The sequence below is a fragment of the Myotis daubentonii genome, chromosome 3 (genome assembly GCF_963259705.1).
Source record: "Myotis daubentonii chromosome 3, mMyoDau2.1, whole genome shotgun sequence".
NCBI lineage: Eukaryota > Metazoa > Chordata > Mammalia > Chiroptera > Vespertilionidae > Myotis > Myotis daubentonii.
In genome coordinates, this window is record NC_081842.1 from 58,620,343 (window position 1) to 58,635,867 (window position 15,525).

The window sequence follows — 15,525 nt, forward strand, 5'->3', positions numbered from 1 at the left end:
AAGATGCACTATCTTCAATAACTCTTAACTATCTTCAATAACTAGTTTTCAGGAGCAGTCAGCTACACTAAAAGAAAGGGTCATAATGATGGAACCTGCCATGAATGTGATGTTATTGCAGAAGAGAAACATGGTACAATAATTGAAAAGAGAACAAAGGGGTAACCAATTTCCCAGGGAATTAAAAACCAGACCCCACCTTGTGTGAAGATGTGTCACCATTGTTCCAGTTCGGAGCCACCACGTGAAGCACTTGGTTGCATTGCAGATTGCAACCAGTGGTTTGAAGAATCGTGCCCACGTCAACAGCTATCCCTTGTCCAGCTGTGTTCAATTCCTTCTGGAGATTTGGCCCAGCTTTTGCCAAGAGGGCCCGAGAAAGGAGCCCACTATTAAGGTTGAGATCCCAAGGAATGGAGTTGACGACAACATCAGCCTAAAGACAAAACCAACAATTTGTCTCAAATTCTAACAAAAAGCATTCATCAAGTATTACTATATTTGAGCCATTGGACTTGGCACAATGGGGACAACTAAAGATTATTGTTTTCAGAGACAAATACCACCCAAGATAATGTCTTATTAGATATTTAAGTTACACTCCAGGACAAAAGAGAGCTGTCAACAAGTGGGATCACTGGCCAGACCTCTGAGCCCAGAGGGATAGAGGCAGACCTCGTGGCAGACAGCCCTGTCCCTTGGGACAGGCACAGACCCTGACTGGGGGAAGGAGATCTGCGGGATTCCTGGCGCTGCCGGGGGATTTGAGAGCTGGGTTCTGTGATCACGGAGGACTCAGCCTAAAGGGGGCAGCCTGAAGAGCTGACCAGAGCATGCAGTGCCGGTAGTAGAAGAGCTTGTAAGAAAGTCAGCCTTCCCCGTTTCTGTGGCCGGCGTTTGCTTATTTATTTTCACTGAGTCCCGTTCATAAGACATCTCCGATACAGACACTCACCTGTGCTGAAGAGAGGGAGAAGGTGCGGACGAGTGGAATCTGGGGAGAGACTGAGGAGAGAGGGGGGGCTGGGAGAGATGTCAGCGAATTGAGTGCTGAGACACCCCTGGGCCCAGGATCAGGGCAGCCATTCTCTCCAGAGGGTGGGACTCCCCTACCTAACCCCCAGGCAAGGAGCACAGCCACACCCAGATTCCACTGTGAACTAGATCAAGGATTAAAATAATCTGATCAGTCCCTTGGAGTTAACAGGATCTGGCCTATAGAGGGATTTTCAATCCCAGCGATAGAGAGGCCCTATAGCCTCAGAGGCCAACCCCAGAACACTGCCACCCAGAGGCTGACCCACAAACTGACTCTTTGCTAAACACAAAATAAGGCAGTCTGGGAAATAAATGCGGCCTGCTTTAAAATAAGGACTGTGGTTTACAACACAGAGGAACAGGGTATCACAGGGAAATTCAACACTCTCCTGAATACCTGGCAGGACTAAGGCGAGCCAGACTGACGAGTAGAAGAACCGAAGGACATTCACTACTGCAATTTTTTTTTCTTTTTTCACCTTTTAACTAAGAAACCAAATATTTTTTTCTTCTTTTTCCATCACCTGATTTTACCCTTTTAATTACTACATTCTTATTTTTAACCAGTATTATGACTGCAACCATTTTACCATTTTTTAAAGTGCCATTTTATTTTCTCTTTATTTTATTTTGGGATTAGTGTTCTCCATTCTATTTTCATCGTTCCTTTAGCAACAATTTTCCCTACCTCAATTTTACCTCTATGCTAAAACCCTCTCCCTCACTTTTCCCCTTTTGTTGTCCTGTTTCTCTTATCCTATTCCTGCTCTAGATTTTCCCTATTCCTTCTGTTTACCTCCTGTCAAAATTTCACCCTACTTATATATCCTATTTCCAATCCACTGCTCTAAATCTTTATACACATACCCCTTATCTTTCTTCACTATCCAAAAATTTTTTTCTTTTTTTCTTCTTTTATCTTTCTATTGTTTTGTTGCTGTTTGCTTGATTGTTGAGTATATTGTTTTTTTGTTGTTGTTGCTTGTTTTTTTTTTTGTGTGTGTGTGTGTGTGTGTGTGTGGGTGTGTGTTTTAGGACTTGTTGTGAGGCTGTTTTGCTTTTTCTTTTTATTTTTTTCTGCTGGTTTTTCCCCTCCCTCCACCCGTCCCCCCCCCCCCCCCAGTTATTTTTGTGCTTCTGTTTTCCCTTGCCTCTCTTGATATTATTGGTTGTTTCTAGTTTGCATTTATCTCCAGGGAGCTGTTGCTGGAATTTGTTGGGATTTGTGGCGGTTCTATAGGAGTTTTTTCCTCATATTAATAGTCTCTTCCCCTCTTCCACTTCATTCTCTCTTTTAGCTCTTTTATTTTTCTTTTCTTTTCTCTCTTTTATTTTCCCCCCTCCTTTTACCCAATTTCATTTTTGCACTCCTTTTTTTTTTTCGGTCCCTACTTTTCTTTCCTTTTTTCTCTTTTCTCTTTTTCTCTTCTTTCTTCCTTATCCCCTAATTCTCTTAATTCGGGTGGTCACCTTTATTTGGGGTTATTAATATCGTGAATATATTTGTGTTTAGTGCACAGTACGTGGTGCCTTGTTGTGTTGTATTTTGTGCCTTTAAATCAACACAGCAGATCCAAGCAACAGCAGCCTCCTGAGCACCACACCCTCTGTCTGAGGAACAGCAGCTGTACGTGAAACCTCCCCCCACCAGCCAGAAGAGCCACCACAGCTGTGAACAGCACCCACCAGAGGAGCTGCTGCCAACTGAGGAGCAGCTGCTACCGCAACCGCCCGAAGAGCAACCACAGCCCAAGGAGTTACTGCCACCCAGAGAGCAGCCACTGAATGATTCAACGTCTAGATATGTCAGTGAGATCAAACATGGGTAGACAAAGAAACCCCCAAAGGAAAGAGAAGGAGGACTCTCCAGAAAAGCAGCTAAATGATACAGAGGCATGCAACATGACAGATAAAGAATTCAGAATAAGGGTCCTAGAGTGCATAAACCGGACGGAGGAAAAAGTCAACAACTTATGCAAGAAGCTAGAAGAAACAGATGAAAAAGTCAACTACCTATGCAAGAAGCAAGAAGAAACAGATGAAAAAATCAATAACATATGGAAGAAGCTAGAAGAAACAGATGAAAAAATCAACAACTTAAGTAAGACCCAAGAAGAAATGAAGAGTGATATAGCTGCAATGAAAAACTCCATTGAAAGTATCAACAGTAGACTAGGAGAAGCAGAGGACCGAATTAGTGAATTAGAAGACAAGGAAGCAAAACACACCCAAACTGTACTGCAATTGGAGAAAAAAATTAAAAAACAGGAAGAGAGCCTAAGGGAGCTTTGGGACAACATGAAATGAAACAACATACGAATAATAGGGGTGCCAGAACAACAGAAAGATGAACATGGATTAGAATACCTACTCGAAGAAATAATATCAGAAAACATCCCTGAGGTGGGGAAGAAAAAAGTCTCACAAGCCCAGAGAGTCCCAAACAAGGTGAACCCAAAAAGACCCACACCAAGACACATCATAATCACCATGGCAAATGTTCAGGACAAAGAGAGAATCTTACAGGCTGCAAGAGAGAGATGTAAGGTTACATACAAGGGATCTCCCATTAGATTATCAAATGATTTCTTAACAGAAACACATCAGGCCAGAAAAGAATGGACGGAAATTTACAAAGTGATGCAAAGCAAAGGACTGAATCCAAGAATACTCTATCCAACAAGGCTATCATTCAAAATTAAAGGGGAAATAAGAAGCTTCACAGACAAAAAAAGGCTAAGGGAGTTTATCACCACCAAGCCAGCAATGCAAGAAATGCTAAAGGGACTGGTGTAAAAAGAAGAACTAAAAAGCCCAGAAAGAAAACAGCCACACACAAAAAAAATAGAAATGGCTACAAACAAGTACCTTTCAATAATAACTTTAAATGTAAATGGACTAAATGGCCCAATCAAAAGACATTGAGTGGCTGAATGGATAAAAAAACATGACCCATATATTTGCTGTCTACAAGAGACCCACCTCATTACAAGGGACTCAAACAGACTGAAAGTGAAGGGATGGAAAAATATCTTTCAGGCAAATGGAAATGAAAAAAAGAGCTGGGGTAGAAATACTTATATCGGACAAAATAGACCTCAAAGTGAAGGCCATAACAAGAGATAAGGAAGGCCACTTCATAATACTAAAGGGATCAATACAACAAGAGGATATAACCCTGATAAACATATATGCACCCAATGCAGGAGCACCCAAATTCATAAAAAAACTCCTGGAAGATATCAAAGGAGAGATCGACAACAATACAATCATAGTAGGGGACTTTAATACACCACTGACATCACTGGATATATCCGCTCGACAAAAACTCAGCCAATAAACAACAATCCTAAATGACTCACTAGATCAGATGGACTTAATTGACATCTTCAGAACACTTCACCCCAAAGCCACAAAATATACCTTCACCTCAGGTGCTCATGGGACATCTACAAAAATAGACCACATATTGGGTCACAAGCAAAGTATCCCCAAATTCAAGAAGATTGAAATCATAAAAAGCATCTTCTCAGACCATGATGGCATAATATTAGAAATAAACTACAATAAAAACAACCCCAAATACTCAAACACTTGGAAGCTGAATAGCATGTTATTAAATATTGATTGGGTTACCAATGAGATCAAAGAAGAAATTAAAAACATCCTGGAAACTAATGACAATGAAAACACAACAATCCAAAACCTATGGGACACAATGAAAGCAGTCCTGAGAGGGAAGTTTATAGCTCTACAGGCCTATCTCAAAAAACAAGAGAAAATGGTAGTAAATCACCTAACTCTACAACTCAAAGAATTAGAAAGACAGCAACAAGAAAACCCCAGAGTGAGCAGAAGGAAGGAGATAATAAAGATTACAGCTGAAATAAATGACATAGAGACCAAAAAAACAATACAGAAAATCAATGAAACCAAGAGCTAGTTCTTTGAAAGGATAAACAAGATTGACAAACCTCTAGCCAGACTCACCAAGAAGCAAAGAGAGAGGACCCAAATAAACAAAATCAGAAACGATAGAGGCGAAATAGCAACAGACCCCACAGAAATACAAATGATTGTTAAAAAATACTATGGACAGCTCTACTCCAACAAACTAGACAACCTGGAGGAAATGGAAAAGTTTCTAGAAAAATACAACATTCCAAAACTCAATCAGGAAGAATCCAAAAATCTCAATAGGCCAATAACTATGGAAGAAATGGAAGCAGTCATCAAAAAGCTTCCAGCAAACAAAAGCCCAGGACCAGATGGCTTCACAGGGGAGTTTTACCAAACATTCAAGGAAGAACTAAAACCTATCCTCCTCAGACTACTACAAAAAATTCAAGAGGAAGGAACACTTCCAAGCTCATTCTATGAAGCCAGCATCACCCTCATACCAAAACCAGGGAAAGACAACACAATAAAAGAGTATTACAGGCCAATATCCCTCATAAACATAGATGCCAAAATCCTCAACAAAATCTTAGCAAATCGGATCCAGCAGTACATCAGAAAGATCATACACCATGACCAAGTAGGATTTATCCCAGGGATGCAAGGATGGTACAATATCCGCAAATCAATAAACGTGATACATCACATAAACAAATTGAAAGAAAAAAACCACATGGTCAAATCAATTGATGAAGAAAAAGCATTTGACAAACTCCAACACCCATTTTTGATAAAAACTCTCAGGAAGGCGGGAGTAGAAGGATCATACCTCAACATAATAAAAGCCATATATGACAGGCCCACAGCCAACATCATACTCAATGGACAAAAACTAACACCATTTCCCCTAAGAACAGGAACAAGACAGGGATGCCCACTCTCACCACTCCTGTTCAACATAGTACTGGAAGTATTAGCCATTGCAATTAGGCAAGAAGAAGAAATAAAAGGCATCCAAATTGGAAAAGAGGAAGTGAAACTGTCCTTATTTGCAGATGACATGATATTATACATACAAAACCCTAGAGACTTCATCAAAAAGCTACTAGACTTAATACATGAATTTGGCAATGTAGCAGGATACAAAATTAACCCCAAGAAATCTGAGGCATTTCTATACACCAATAGTGAACTTTCAGAAAGAGAGATTATAAAAACAATTCCATTCACCATCGCACCAAAAAAATTAAGCTACCTAGGAATAAACTTAACTAAAGAGGTAAAAGACCTCTACTCAGAAAACTACAGGACGTTGAAGAAAGAGATAGAGGAAGACATAAACAGATGGAAGAACATACCGTGTTCATGGATTGGTAGAATCAACATCATTAAAATGTCTGTACTACCCAAAGCAATCTATAAATTCAATGCACTTCCCATTAAAATACCAACGGCATACTTCACAGATCTAGAACGAACTCTCCAAAAATCCATGTGGAATAAAAAAAGACCCCGAATAGCTGCAGCGAACCTGAGAAAGAAGAACAAAGTAGGTGGGATCTCAATACCAGATATCAAGATGTACTACAAAGCCACTGTTTTCAAAACTGCCTGGTACTGGCACAAGAACAGGCATATAGATCAATGGAATAGAATAGAGAGCCCAGAAATCGGCCCGAACCAATATGCTCAATTAATATTTGACAAAGGAGGCAAGAACATACAATGGAGCCAAGACAGTCTCTTCAATAAATGGTGTTGGGAAAATTGGACAGATATATGCAAAAAAATGAAACTGGATCACCAACTTACACCATACACAAAAATAAACTCAAAATGGATAAAGGACTTAAATGTACAACAGGAAACCATAAAAATTCTAGAAGAAGCCAAAGGTAACAAAATCTCAGACATATGCCGAAGCAATTTCTTCACTGATACAGCTCCTAGGGCACTTGAAACTAAAGAGAAAATGAACAAATGGGACTACATCAAAATAAAAAGCTTCTGCACAGTAAAAGAAACCATCAACAAAACAACGAGAAAACCCACTGCGTGGGAAAACATATTTGCCAATGTCATATCTGATAAGGGCTTAATCTCCAAAATTTACAGGGAACTCATACAACTTAACAAAAGGAAGATAAACAATCCAATCAAAAAATGGGCACAGGACCTAAATAGACACCTTTCAAAAGAGGACATTCAGAAAGCCAATAGACATATGAAAACAAGCTCAAAGTCACTAATCATCCGAGAGATGCAAATCAAAACAACAATGAGGTACCATCTCACACCTGTCAGATTGGCTATCATCAACAAATCAACAAACGACAAGTGCTGGAGAGGATGTGGAGAAAAAGGAACACTTGTGCACTGCTGGTGGGAATGCAGACTGGTGCAGCCACTATGGAAGACAGTATGGAGTTTCCTCAAAAAACTGAAAATGGAACTCCCATTTGACCCTGTGATCCCACTTCTAGGAATATATTCCAAGAAACCAGAAACAACAATCAGAAAGGATATATGCACCCCTATGTTCATAGCAGCACAATTCACCATAGCTAGAATCTGGAAACAGCCTAAGTGCCCATCAGTAGATGAATGGATTAGAAAACTGTGGTACATCTACACGATGGAATACTATGCTGCTGTAAAAAAGAAGGAACTCTTACCATTTGCAACGGCATGGATGGCACTGGAGAGCATTATGCTAAGTGAAATAAGCCAGTCAATGAAGGAAAAATACCACATGATCTCACTCATTCATGGATAATAGAGACCATTATAAACTTTTGAACAATAATAAATACAGAGGCAGAGCAGCCTCAAACAGATTGTCAAACTGTAGCGGGAAGGCCGGGGAGGGGTGGGGGGCAGGATGGAGGGGTGTAAGAGATCAACCAAAGGACTTGTATGCATGCATATAAGCATAACCAATGGACATAAGACACTGGGAGGTAGGGGAGGCCAGGGGATTGTCAAGGGCGGGGGGGAAAAAGGGACACATATGTAATACCCTTTGTAAGACTGTAAGCAATAAAATAAAATTAAAAAAAAAAAGAAGTGGGATCACTGAAGGAGTCTAGAGGAAGTGCCCTTGGTGGCCACTGAGTACACCCTGTGTGATGTGGGCCCTTTGGGAACAGTTGAAGCGGGCAGGGGGATACGGGGAAATCACTCAGAAGGGGGAACACATGCATGGTGGGTGTGAGCTGTTGAGCTGATACACAGCTTCTACAGAAAAATGGTGCAGCCAGACCGGCAATGTTACCGTGGGGGTGGACTGCAGAGGACTTCAAGGGCCAGGCCTTCTGGACTTCCCGACAGACAGTGAGAAGCCATGGAGGCTTTTCCAGCAGGACATGTGAGCAGACTAATCAGCTAGAGTGAGACACCAAGAGAAGAGAGGAGAAGGAATGTGACCAGGTCATTTTCAAAGCTGTCCTGCATGGGTCCTGGACAAGCAACACATGGCAGGTACTGTGAACAATCAGAACTCAAACATCTAGGGGAGAAAAAGGAATGGAAGAAATATCTTACTATTTAGTGTTCTAGATGGACAGGGAATGGAACATTCCAATTACTGAATTGGGATCAAAAGAGTTTCTTGTTTATGTATTTGTTTTTTTAATGAAAAACTAAATCATTTTCTAACATTTTCAAAATAGTGCCTGAACAGATTCCAATCTTGCCTCTACCATTTGTTAGCTGTGAGAGTTGGGCAAATTACTTAGCCCCTCTAAGTCTCATTCCTTCTTCTCTTTGAGAAGAATAATAATCCTGGAATCTATCTCATGGCATTGAATGAGAAAATGCAAGCCAAGCACTTAGCATAGTGCCTGGCACATAATAAATGATCAGTGTTATTATTTACTCTTGTAATTATCATTGAAGCTTATTATATAAGGAAGATGACCCACAGAATGGGAAAAATATTTGCAAATCATAATCTGGTAAGAGACCTATATCCAAAATACATAAAGAACTCTTAAAATTCAGTAATAAAAAGATAACCCAATTGCCCTAGCTGGTTTGGCTCAGTGGATAGAGCATCAGCCTGTGGACTGAGAGGTCCCAGGTTCGATTCCAGTCAAGGGCACTAGCTCGGGTTGCAGGCTCCATCCTCAGTAGAGGGCATGCAGGAGGCAGCTGATCAAGGATTCTCTCTCACCATTGATGTTTCTACCTCTTCCTCCCTCTCCCTTCCTGTCTGAAATCAATAAAAATATCTTTTTTAAAAAAGATAACCCAATTTAAAAGTGGACAAATGATCTGAATAGGTATTTCTTCAAAGAAGATAGGCAAATGGTCTTCCCTAGGTATCTCTTCCCCAGGCCTGCCCACAATCCACAAAGGAAGGAAGGAACATCTGGCACAGCAGGGGCTTCCAGGGCTATTTCCATTAGCTAGAGCACGTGTTGAAGAGGTTGTTAAATATGTTTTAAAAAAACACATGACTGCCCTGGCACACTTACAATAACTGTCTGCACATAGTACTCAGACCACCTCCAGGTGCAGTTTCCACTTTCCTTCCCACAGCTTCTTACTGGTGCTGGGTGCTGATTGGCCCTCAGACTCAGGCCTCCAGGCTCAACCTGCTTCAATTCCACTGACAAGATTCCTGTCTTCTGTCCCAAGTCTACCCTCTATATCTGCTATCAGTAAATCTGATCGGAAATTAACCTCAGATTTGCCAAAATATCACAGGTCTGAAGGCCCTGAATAAATATAGAGAGCCTTGTAATTGTAAGGCATTATTTTGGATTTTCACATTTGCTGGGGACATGGTGATCTGAACACACTTCCAGGTCCCACCCACAGATAACTGGCCACCCTCTATCAGTAAATGCTGTGATGAAGTAGCCCTATTTTCTAAGGAAATTTGTTTCCAGGTCCCCATGGAGAGCATGGAATTCTCTCCCTAATTCTCCCTTGATCCTAATCTTCCTTTGGCAACAGACTCCCTGGAGTTGCAGCACCTAGTGGGTGTTCTGTAAAAGGGACACTCACCATAGCATTCTGCACATCTCCTTTCACCAACAGGATCCTCAGACCACCTGGGCACAGCAGCATTTTTCTGTTTCCATCAGTGTTTCTCGGGCCCGGCTGGACTCCGGCTGGTACACTGGGCAGGGAAGCAGTACTAGTTTTGTTGTTTTTGAATACAGTTTTCACAGTTTCAGCAAAGGCTTCAACAGTCTTTTCAGCTAAATCCACAAGGTAAACCTCTTTCAAGGTGCATCCAGCCAAGTTATATAGGAAGGAATGTTTGATGGCCAAAACAATGATCTTCACACACTGGGATAAGGGAAAGCCACCGTCTCCAGAACTAATGGCAGGGATGGCTATGGATTGGTACTGGAAATTATCAGCCAAATTGAGGCTTCTTTTCACGGCATTCTTTAACTGTAACATACACCCCAGAACATCACTGCTGTTCCACTTGGGTCCTACTGCATGGATCACCTGGTGGTATGGGAGCTTTCCTGCTTTCGAGATGGTGGCATGGCCAGTTGGGATCTTACCCTTTTCCTTCACTATCTGATCACAGTCTGCTTGGAGCTCAGGGCCAGCTGCCTTTGAAAGAGCAGCAGCCAGGCCCTCACTGAGACGGAGGTCCTCATTTGCGGCATTCACCACCACTTCAACAGGAAACCGTGTCAAGTCGCCTTGCTGTACAATCAGAGAGACGCCAGGGGCCAATTCTGTCCGACAGGAGCACTTCTGCCCATCACTGCCACCTCCCTCCTTCTTTCCTTCATTCTGCAGCAGTTCCACAAAACAACCAAATGACCGTACCTCACGTTTATAATACCATGGTTTATCCCGGAAGGACTGGCTGGCTCCTGGCTTATCAATACTGATGCTTTTAACACAAACTGAATCCCTGGCTTGCTTGAGGATGTTCATTCCCTCCAGGACTTCGGCCTTTGAGCCAGTTAGTAAAATGCCTTCTGGATCATTCCTAGCATTGAAATCTACCTGAACATTTAGCTTGTTCATCTTTATCTTTTGCCAGAATGGCTGCTCCTCTGCCTTTAAATAATCAATAACTAAGGGAGGCTTTATTTCAAGGAATCTCTCTATTTTCATGTTTTTTTCCACAAAGTCAGAAAGAATGTGGTAGATTTCATTTACTTCTCTCATGCAGCCTGCAATAATGACCTCAGCTGTGGTTCCTGAAGTTAACTCATTGATCATTACAGTCTTTGAGGAGGAATTATGCTTCTTTGGCAAATTGTTAGTGATGGCTTTCCATGTCTTGCTGTTAAGAACTTCCCTGTCCTCAATGTCTATGCGCTTATAACTTAAGGCACTGACCATTTGCTTCTCAGCTTCTAAGAGGACTTCAGATGAACAGCCGGTTAAGAAAACAGTTGTGCCCTCTAGCTCATAAACTGCAAGAATTTTCTGTGCTATCAAAAGAGACTTGGAGAGTTCTGAACAGTCGACCTGTTGCAAAAACTGGAAAACCTCAGGGGGTAGCTGAATGCTTTTGTGAACCATGGTGAACACCTTTTCCTGGACTTCACTTTTTGCTTTATACACATCTATACCGAGTCCTTTAAAGCACATGTGTTGGGTGGCTCTGTCATAAAAAGTCTCCATCTCTGGGTACTCCCTGCGGAGATGCTCCTGCACACCGCTGTGGCACAAAAGAGAATACCTTCTTGGAGACATGGCCACTGTCTCCATCAGACTTTGCTCTTCTCTTTTAACTTTTTGAGTGGCGTTTTCTATTAATTCCTTGATTTGTGGCTCAATGTTTTGTAAATCTTCTGATTTCCCCACTAAGGAAGAAACAAAGAGAGAAGACACAAATAAACAAAATCAGAAATGAAAGCGGTGAACAACCCAACAGACATATAAAGGTTTGTAAAAAATACTACAAACAACTCTACTCCAACAAACTGGACAACCTCGACAAAATGGACATATTCCTAGAAAAATAAAACCTTCCAAAACTTAATCAGAAAGAATCAAAAAACCTGAATAGGCTGATAACTACTGATGAAATTGAAACAGTAATTTTAAAAAGGCCAGCAAACAAAAGCCCTGTCACAGATGGCTTCACAAGGGAGTTTTATCAAACATTCAAAGAAGAACTAAAACCTATCCTCCTCAAACTATTTTAAAAATTCAAGGGGAAGGCCACTTCCAAGTTCTTTCTACCAAGCCAGCATTACCCTAATCCCAAGACACTATAAAGAAAGACAATTACAGGCCATTATCCCTGATGAACATAGATGTTAAAAACCTCAACAAATTCTAGTAAATCGGATCCAGCAAGATCATACACCATGACCAAGTGGGATTTATTCCAGGGATGCAAGATTGGTACAATATCCAAAAATCAATAAATGTGATACATCACATAAATAAATTGAGAGACAAAAATCACATAGTCATATCAATTGATGCGGAAAAAGCACTTGACAAAATCCAACACCTTTTCTTGATAAAAACCCTCAGCAAAGTGGGAATAGAGGGAACATACCTCGACATAATGAAAGCCTTATATGACAAACCTACAGCCAACATTATACTCAATGGGCAAAACCTAAAATCATTTCTCTTAAGAACAGGAACAAGACAGGGATGTCCACTCTCACCACTCCTGTTCGACTTAGTACTGGAAGTGCTAGCCATAGTGATCAGACATGAAAAAGAAATAAAAGGCATCCAAGTTGGAAAAGGAGGAGTAAAATTGTCATTATTCGCAGATGACATGATATTGTACATTGAAAATCCTAAAGACTCTATCAAAAAACTACTAGACTTAATAAATGAATTTTCCAATGTAGCAGGATACAAAATTAATGCCCAGAAATCTATGGCTTTTTTATACACCAATAATGAATTCACAGAAAGAGAAACTAAAAAAGCCATCCCATTTACCATTGCAACAAAAAATTAAGATACCTGGGAATAAATTTAACCAAGAAGTTAAAGGCCCTATACTCAGGAAATTATAGGCCACTGAAAAAACAGATAGAGGAAGACATTTAAAAAATGGAAGAATATTCTGTGTTCATGAACTAGTAGAATCAACACCATTATAATGTCCGTACTACCCAAAGCAATCTATAGATTCAAGTAAAATACCAACCTCATACTTCAAAGACCTAGAACAAACTCTCCAAAAATTCATCTGGAATAAAAAAAAAAAAAAAGACCTACAATAGCTGCAGAAATCTTGAGAAAGAAGAACAAAGTAGGTGGGATCTCAATACCAGATATCAAGCTATCTTACAAAGCCACTGTTCTCAAAACTGCCTAGTACTGGCACAAGAACAGACATATAGACCAATGGATAAGAACAGAGAACCTAGAAATTGACCCAAGTCATTATGCTCATTTAATATTTGACAAAGGAGAAGAAAGGAAGATGGCAACCGGCAGGAAGGTAGGGAGGGAGAGAGTGTGAGAGCACGAGGGAGTGATAGAGGAGTGTGTGGAGTGTGTGTGTATGAGCTAGGGACAGTTAGATTCTGCAGGTCTTCTAAGGGGCTGCTAAACCGGGCAGCCTTAGATGGCGGAACACTGCTCTCTGCGCGGACACTCCTGGGCGGCCAGCACAGGCACAAAGACCACGCCATCTTGAGAAACAGCGCTGCTTGAGAGTAGGATCCTGGTCTCAGCACCACCCAGTCTGGTCTCAGATGCAAACCAGGACCCTGCAGCCACTGGAGACAGAGACCTGAGACCACAGCTACAGACCCACGGACACCAAGAGTCCAGAAATCCCCACGGCAGATTCGTGAGTAACAGAGCCCATCCCCCTCCCCGCAGGCTCATGGGCAACGCCATAGTAACTGATTGACCCACCCCTTGCCTGGACCTCAGTGCTACTACTGGAACTTTAGCCTGGAAGTGCGCGAACACAGGGAACTGGTCCTGCACAGTGCCGGCTACAGGTGCCCTGGCCTGGGAGCTAATGCGCGAACACCAGGAACTGGTCCCGTGTAGCGTGGGCCCCGGGACCCCGATTCTCCGGGCAGGAGGCAGCACCAAGCACCAGTGACTTGACTGTGTTTCTTATCACCTGCGCCTGGGCTCCCTGAATCCCTGTGCATTCATACTAAGAGCCACCGACTCCAATTCTTGGTGCATGGGCACACAGGGACCCTGATTCTCAATGCGAGGCCGTGCGAAGCAACAGAGACTCTGATACTGGATTCTTGGGGAACTCTGACTCCTGGCGCACGCTAGGGGTCTCTGATTTTCTACACACTCCAGGGGGGGTCTCTGTTTCATCATGGTGCAGGTAGGGTCCCTAATTCTAAGGGCACACATGAGGCCACATTGAGCACTGGTAACACTGACTCTGAGCAAGCCTGGTTCCCACCAACCCACCACAACCACACATTTTAGTGTCAGAGCTCTTCAATGACACTAGGGTGGGGTAAGGCTCCCACTGCACACAGCCCTGACCCACGGAACTCAACGTTTGAACCATCTGGAGATAATCAAAATGGGGAGACAACACAACCCCCAAAGGAAAGAAAATTAGGAGTCGCCAAGAAAGGAAATTAATGAAGTTGAAGAATGCAGCATGACAGAAAAAGAATTCAGAGTAATGGCTGTACAATTCATTCACCGGATGGATGAGAAAATCAACAACCTATGCAAGAATCAGGAAGAAATTAAAAGTGATATAGCTACAATCAAAAACACCATGGAAGGTTTCAACAGTAGAATAGAAGAAGCAGAGGACCGAATTATTGAGTTAGAAGATAAGGTAGAGAAACAAGCTCGATCTGAACAGCAACTGGAGAGAAAAATTAAAAAGCAGGAGGAGAGCCTAAGGGAGATTTGGGACAACATGAAATGAAGTAACATACACATAATAGGGCTGCCAGAAGGACAAGAAGAGCAGCAAGGATTAGAAAATCTATTTGAAGAAATAATGACAGAAAACTTCCCAGATATGGGGAAGAAAAAAGTTACACAAGTACAGAGAGTCCCAAGCAAAATGAACCCCAAAAGACCCACAACAAGACATGTCATAATAACTATGGCAAATGTACAAGACAAAGAGAGAATCTTAAAGGCTGCAAGAGAGAGACAGAGGGTTACCTACAAAGGATCCCCTATCCGATTATCAAATGATTTCTCAACAGAAACACATCAAGCTAGAAGGGAATGGAAGAAAGTATACAAAGTGTTGCAAAGCAAAGGACTGAATCCAAGAATACTCTATCCAGCAAGACTATCAATCAAAATTGAAGGGGAAATCAGGAGCTTTGCAGACACAAAAAGGCTAAGGGAGTTTATCACCACCAAGCCAGCACTGCAAGAAATGCTAAAGGGAATGCTGTAAAAAGAAGAAATATAAAGGTAAGAAAGAACACAGGCACAAAAATAGAAATGACTACAAGCAAGTACCTTTCAATAATAACTTTAAATGTAAATGGACTAAATGCTCCAATCAAAAGACATCGAGTGGCTGAATGGATAAAAAGACATGACCCATATATATGCTGTCTACAAGAGACCCACCTCAGAACAAGGGACTCACACAGACTGAAAAGAAGGGATAGAAAAATATCTTTCAGGCAAATGGAAATGAAAAAAAAGCTGGGG

The 15,525-nt window shown here is 41.6% G+C and overlaps 1 protein-coding gene and 1 pseudogene across 1 annotated transcript in view; both read right to left on the reverse strand.

Annotated features, from left to right (window-relative positions):
• LOC132230334 (protein mono-ADP-ribosyltransferase PARP14-like) overlaps window positions 1-11,616 on the reverse strand; it is a 36,264-nt pseudogene extending 24,648 nt beyond the window's left edge.
• LOC132230335 (protein mono-ADP-ribosyltransferase PARP14-like) overlaps window positions 1-15,525 on the reverse strand; it is a 181,123-nt gene that overhangs the window by 152,660 nt on the left and 12,938 nt on the right. The window lies entirely within an intron of this gene.